This window comes from Oncorhynchus kisutch, unplaced genomic scaffold (genome assembly GCF_002021735.2).
Source record: "Oncorhynchus kisutch isolate 150728-3 unplaced genomic scaffold, Okis_V2 Okis01b-Okis20b_hom, whole genome shotgun sequence".
NCBI lineage: Eukaryota > Metazoa > Chordata > Actinopteri > Salmoniformes > Salmonidae > Oncorhynchus > Oncorhynchus kisutch.
Genome location: NW_022261978.1, coordinates 14,548,568 through 14,554,959, shown reverse-complemented (window position 1 = coordinate 14,554,959; position 6,392 = coordinate 14,548,568). Strand labels below are relative to the sequence as shown.

The window sequence follows — 6,392 nt, the reverse complement described above, 5'->3', positions numbered from 1 at the left end:
TACAGCACCTGGTATTCCCAGGCGGTCTCCCATCAAGTACTAACCAGGCCCGACCCTGCTTAGCTTCCGAGATCAGACGAGATCAGCGTACTCAGGCCGGTGTGGTCGTAAGCGAGAAACTATCTCTTGGTGCACTATGTTAAGTGAAAGTGAGTCTGATTAACAGCTGTTGCATTTTCACCATTTAGATAAGCATCTTGTGTCACTCAAAAAGTGGAAGAAATTGCATATACTGTAGAAATAATTTGTAGCACAGATGTTGGATGAAATACAAACTAACCTTGCTTACTTATTTCAAAGCAAGGGCACATATTTCAGCCTTGTGGGAAAAAAACGGACAAAGAGTTGACGAAAAGCTTACAGCACCTGGTATTCCCAGGCGGTCTCCCATCCAAGTACTAACCAGGCCCGACCCTGCTTAGCTTCCGAGATCAGACGAGATCAGGCGTACAGGCCGGTTTGTGGTCGTAAGCGAGAAACTATCTCTTGGTGCACTATGTTAAGTGAAAGTGAGTCTGATTAACAGCTGTTGCATTTTCACCATTTAGAAAGCATCTTTTGTGTCACTCAAAAAGTGGAACAAATTGCATATACTGTAGAAATTAATTTGCTCGCACAGATTGATTGGATGAAATCACAAACTAACCTTGCTTACTTATTTCAAAGCAAGGGCACATATTTCAGCCTTGTGGGAAAAAACGGACAAAGAGTTGACGAAAAGCTTACAGCACCTGGTATTCCCAGGCGGTCTCCCATCCAAGTACTAACCAGGCCCGACCCTGCTTAGCTTCCGAGATCAGACGAGATCAGGCGTACAGGCAGGGGTGTGGTCGTAAGCGAGAAGAAACTATCTCTTGGTGCACTATGTTAAGTGAAAGTGAGTCTGATTAACAGCTGTTGCATTTCACCATTTAGATAAGCATCTTGTGTCACTCAAAAAGTGGAAGAAATTGCATATACTGTAGAAATAATTTGTAGCACAGATTGTTGGATGAAATACAAACTAACCTTGCTTACTTATTTCAAAGCAAGGGCACATATTTCAGCCTTGTGGGAAAAACGGACAAAGAGATTTGACGAAAAGCTTACAGCACCTGTATTCCCAGGCAGTCTCCCATCCAAGTACTAACCAGGCCCGACCCTGCTTAGCTTCCGAGATCAGACGAGATCAGGCGTACTCAGGCCGGCTGTGGTCGTAAGCGAGAAACTATCTCTTGGTGCACTATGTTAATTGAAAGTTTCGTCTGATTAACAGCTGGTTGCATTTTCACCATTTAGATAAGCATCTTTGTGTCACTCAAAAAGTGGAAGAAATTGCATATACTGTAGAAATAATTTGTAGCACAGAGATTGTTGATGAAATACAAAACTAACTTGCTTACTTATTTCAAAGCAAGGGCACATATTTCAGCCTTGTGGGAAAAAACGGACAAAGAGTTGACGAAAAGCTTACAGCACCTGGTATTCCCAGGCGGTCTCCCTCAAAGTACTAACAGGCCCGACCCTGCTTAGCTCCGAGATCAGACGAGATCAGGCGTACTCAGGCCGGTGTGGTCGTAAGCGAGAAAACTATCTCTTGGTGCACTATGTAAGTGAAAGTGAGTCTGATTAAACAGCTGTTGCATTTTCACATTTAGATAACGATCTTTGTTGTCACTCAAAAGTGGAACAAATTGCATACTACGTAGAAATAATTTGTAGCACAGGATTGTGGATGAAAATAGAAACTAACCTTGCTTACTTATTTCACAGCAAGGGCCACATATTTCAGCCTTGTGGGAAAAAACGGACAAAGAGTTGACGAAAAGCTTACAGCACCTGGTATTCCCAGGCGGTCTCCCATCCAAGTACAAACAGGCCGACCCTGCTTAGCTTCCGAGATCAGACGAGATCAGGCGTACTCAGGCCGGTGTGGTCGTAAGCGAGCAACTAGCTCTTGGGGCACTATGTTAGTGAAAGTGAGTCTGATAACAGCTGTGCATTTTTCACCATTTAGATCAGCATCTTGTGTCACTCAAAAAGTGGAAGAAAATTGCATATACTGATAGAAATAAATTGTAGCACAGATTGTTTGGATGAAATACAAAACTAACCCTGCTTTACTTATTTCAAAGACAAGGGCACTATCAGCCTTGTGGGAAAAAACGGGACAAAGGCAGGTTGACGAAAAAGCGTACAAGCCACCTGGTATTCCCAGGCAGTCTCCCATCCAAGTACTAACCAGGCCCGACCCTGCTTAGCTTCCGAGATCAGACGAGATCAGGCGTACTCAGGCCGGTGTGGTCGTAAGCGAGAGAAACTATCTCTTGGTGCACTATGTTAAGTGAAAGTGGTCTGATTAACAGCGTTGCATTTTCACCATTTAGATAAGCATCTTTGTGTCACTCAAAAAGTGGAAGAAATTGCATATACTGTAGAAATAATTGTAGCACAGATGTGGATGAAATACAAACTAACCTTGCTTACTTATTTCAAAGCAAGGGCACATATTTCAGCTTGTGGGAAAAAACGGACAAAGAGTTGACGAAAAGCTTACAGCACCTGGTATTCCCAGGCGGTCTCCCATCCAAGTACAACCAGGCCCGACCCTGCTTAGCTTCGAGATCAGACGAGATCAGGCGTACTCAGGCCGGTGTGGTCGTAAGCGAGAAACTATCTCTTGGTGCACTATGTAAGTGAAAGTGAGTCTGATTAACAGCTGTTGCATTTCACCATTTAGATAAGCATCTTGTGTCACTCAAAACGTGGAAGAAATTGCATATTACTGTAGAAATAATTTGTAGCACGATTGTTGGATGAAATACAAACTAACCTGCGTACTTATTTCAAAGAAAGGCACATATTTCAGCCTTGTGGGAAAAAACGGACAAAAGAGTTGACGAAAAGCTTACAGCACCTGGTATTCCCAGGCAGTCTCCCATCCAAGTACTAACCAGGCCCGACCTGCTTAGCTTCCGAGATCAGACGAGATCAGGCGTACTCAGGCCTGGTGGTTAAGCGAGAAACTATCTCTTGGTGCACTATGTTAGTGAAAGTGAGTCTGATTAAACAGCTGTTGCATTTTCACCATTTAGATAAGCATCTTTGTGTCACTCAAAAAGTGGAAGAAATTGCATATACTGTAGAAATAATTGGTAGCACAGATTGTGGATGAAATACAAACTAACCTTGCGTACTTATTTCAAAGCAAGGGCACATATTTCAGCCTTGTGGGAAAAAAAGGACAAAGAGTTTGACAAAAAGCTACAGCACCTGGTTCCACCAGGCGGTCTCCCATCCAAGTACTAACCAGGCCGACCCTGCTTAGCTTCCGAGATCAGACGAGATCAGGCGTACTCAGGCGGGGGTTGGGTCGTAAGCGAGAAACTATCTCTTGGTGCACTATGTTAAGTGAAAGTGAGTCTGATTAACAGCTGTGTGCATTTTCACCATTAGATAATAAGCATCTTGTGTCACCAAAAAAGTGGAAGAAATTGCAGGAAATTGCATATACTGTAGAAATAATTTGTAGCACAGATTGTGGATGAAATACAAACTAACCTTGCTTACTTATTTCAAAGCAAGGGCAATATTTCAGCCTTGTGGGAAAAAAAACGGACAAAGATTTGACGAAAAGCTTACAGCACTGGTATTCCCAGGCAGTCTCCCATCCAAGTACTACCAGGCCCGACCTGTTAGCTTCCGAGATCAGACGAGATCAGGCGTACTCAGGCCGGTGTGGTCGTAAGCGAGAAAACTATCTCTTGGTGCACTATGTTAAGTGAAAGGAGTCTGATTAACAGCTGTTGCATTTTCACATTTAGAAAGCATCTTTGTGTCACTCAAAAGTGGAAGAAATTGCATATACTGTAGAAATATTGTTTGTAGCACAGATGATGGATGAAATACAAACTAACCTTGCTTACTTATTCAAAGCAAGGGCACATATTTCAGCCTTGTGGGAAAAAACGGACAAAGAGTTGACGAAAAGCTTACAGCACCTGGTATTCCCGGCAGGTCTCCATCCAAGTACTAACCAGGCCCGACCCTGCTTAGCTTCCGAGATCAGACGAGATCAGGCGTACTCAGGCCGGTGTGGTCGTAAGCGAGAAACTAATCTTGGTGCACTATGTTAAGTGAAAGTGAGTGGATAACAGCTGTGCATTTTCACCATTTAGATAAGCATCTTGGGTCACTCAAAAAGTGGAACAAATTGCATATACTGTAGAAAAAATTTGTAGCACAGGTTGGATGAAATACAAAAACCTTGCTTACTTATTCAAAGCAAGGGCACAATTCAGCCTGTGGGAAAAAAAAACGGACAAAAGAGTTGACGAAAAGCTTACAGCACCTGGTATCCCAGCGGTTCTCCCATCAAGTACTAACCAGGCACGAACCCGTTAGCTTCCGAGATCAGACGAGATCAGGCGTACTCAGGCCGGTGTGGTCGTAAGCGAGAAAACTATCTTTGGTGCACTATGTTAAGTGAAAGTGAGTATGATTAACAGCTGTTGAATTTCACCATTTAGAAAGCATCTTGTGTCACTCAAAAAGTGGAACAAATGCATACTGTAGAAATAATTGTAGCACAGATTGTTGGATGAAATACAAATAACCTTGCTTATTATTTCAAAGCAAGGGCACATATTTCAGAAAGCAGAACATGTGATAGCTTGTGCAAAAAAACTCAATAAAGATGGCACTGGTGGGATTTGAACCCACGACTCCTTAGAGACTGGAGCCTAAATCCAGCGCCTTAGACCACTCGGCCACACTACCCAGCTCTGGCTAAATATTCACACTTTCTCTTCAGTTACCTAGAGCGTCTGCACTTCCCTTGTATTTAGTCTTCTTTTTCATTTACTTCTTTAAAATCTTTATGTATCTCATGTTGCTCTTGCGTCCTTCATCTTTTTTGATTCTCTTTTTAAAAATCTTAATTTATCTGATGTTGCTCTTTCTTCCATCGTATAAACTTAGAATTAGTTTCTGCTTTTATGTATGAAGCAGATTGAATTAGAAAAACACAGGCAGATAATTGCAATAACAGACGTGGGAATTAGGGTAAAGGCTGGATTCCCTTTATTTGTCCGGTGTCCTTGGTGGCCTTTTTGAAATTACATTACAGTTTTCTGTTGAGAAAAAGTTGCAGCGGTGGACTTTGAACCGACACCACCGAAAGACTGGGTCCTTAAATCCAGTTCTCTGGACAGCTCGGCCACAGTACCAACTCTTAAAATGGACTGCTGGGTCGTCGCACAAACCATCACAACTTTCCTTTTTTCCAATAAAGGATTTGACATGAACAACCACCGGTAGGAGGTGCAACTGCCACCGCGGGGGCACAGGAATTGGTGGCTGGTTGGTTGAGGCGATGGACTACACTATTGAGTTGGAAACCCATCCGTGACACACAACATTGCTTCTATTCTCCCTTGCATGGGCGACATGAAAGTAAAAACCCGTGAAATAAAGCAGAACATGTGATAGCTTGTGCAAACAAACTCAATAAAGATGGCAGTGGTGGGATTTGAACACACGCCTCCTTAGAGACTGGAGCCTAATCCAGCGTCTTAGACCGCTCGGCCACACTACCCAGCTCTGGCTAAATATTTCACACTTTCTCGTCAGTTACCTAGAGCGTCTGCACTCCCTTGTATTGATAGTCTTCTTTTTCATTTTCTACTTTAAAATCTTTATATATCTCATGTTGCTCTTGCGTCCTTCATCTTTTTTGGATTCTCTTTTTAAAAATCTTAATTTATCTGATGTTGCTCTTTCTGCCATCGTATAAACTTAGAATTAGTTTCTGCTTTTATGTCTGAAGCAGATTGAATTAGAAAAACACGGCAGATAATTGCAATAACAGACGTGGGAATTAGGGTAAAGGCTGGATTCCCTTTATTTGTCCGGTGTCCTTGGTGGCCTTTTTGAAATTACATTACAGTTTTCTGTTGAGAAAAATAAAAAAAAGAACAATGTTGCAGACAATCAACATTGTACGGTTTTAACATGGAGCACAACATTACATCCATACAAATACATTAGCTATATTATAGCAAGTAGGATATTTCATTTATTTTCTGTTTGAAAATTTGGAAACATTTGTATACCCATAATACAACAGACTTTGATTGGGGTGAGGTTTGTCAATGTCTTGACAAAAGTGTTCCGTTCGAACTTCGCCCACTGTTAAACTAACCCAAGATTTATCATTCCTGTTGTTTCTCATGGCAGCAAAGGAAGCACAGTGGACATGAACAAAGGAGGTGGACAGAGCCAAGCACGATCTAGCGAGATTCTGTTGGCGTGTTTTACCATTTATTTGCATATTTTTCCATTAGGAAACGCCTACTCTATGATTTTCAATATAATAACTCAATTCACCCTTGCACTTCTAAACAATGCAATAT

General features: G+C 42.0%; 1 non-coding gene and 10 pseudogenes across 1 annotated transcript; all 11 read right to left on the bottom strand.

Moving 5' to 3' along the window:
- Positions 1-113, bottom strand: part of LOC116359038 (uncharacterized) — a 117-nt pseudogene extending 4 nt beyond the window's left edge.
- Positions 114-354: 241 nt separating this feature from the next.
- On the bottom strand, positions 355-473 carry LOC116359039 (uncharacterized; annotated as a pseudogene).
- A 246-nt stretch (positions 474-719) lies between these two features.
- LOC116359069 (uncharacterized) lies at positions 720-838 on the bottom strand (annotated as a pseudogene).
- Positions 839-1,082: 244 nt separating this feature from the next.
- LOC116359041 (uncharacterized) lies at positions 1,083-1,201 on the bottom strand (annotated as a pseudogene).
- Positions 1,202-1,446: 245 nt separating this feature from the next.
- On the bottom strand, positions 1,447-1,562 carry LOC116359044 (uncharacterized; annotated as a pseudogene).
- A 244-nt stretch (positions 1,563-1,806) lies between these two features.
- Positions 1,807-1,923, bottom strand: LOC116359040 (uncharacterized; annotated as a pseudogene).
- Positions 1,924-2,170: 247 nt separating this feature from the next.
- LOC116359036 (uncharacterized) lies at positions 2,171-2,291 on the bottom strand (annotated as a pseudogene).
- Positions 2,292-2,529: 238 nt separating this feature from the next.
- LOC116359037 (uncharacterized) lies at positions 2,530-2,646 on the bottom strand (annotated as a pseudogene).
- Positions 2,647-3,614: 968 nt separating this feature from the next.
- On the bottom strand, positions 3,615-3,729 carry LOC116359046 (uncharacterized; annotated as a pseudogene).
- Positions 3,730-3,968: 239 nt separating this feature from the next.
- LOC116359035 (uncharacterized) lies at positions 3,969-4,086 on the bottom strand (annotated as a pseudogene).
- A 590-nt stretch (positions 4,087-4,676) lies between these two features.
- On the bottom strand, positions 4,677-4,758 carry trnal-uag (transfer RNA leucine (anticodon UAG)). The gene has a single exon. It is a non-coding gene; the product is annotated as a tRNA-Leu (tRNA).
- Positions 4,759-6,392: the final 1,634 nt, after the last annotated feature.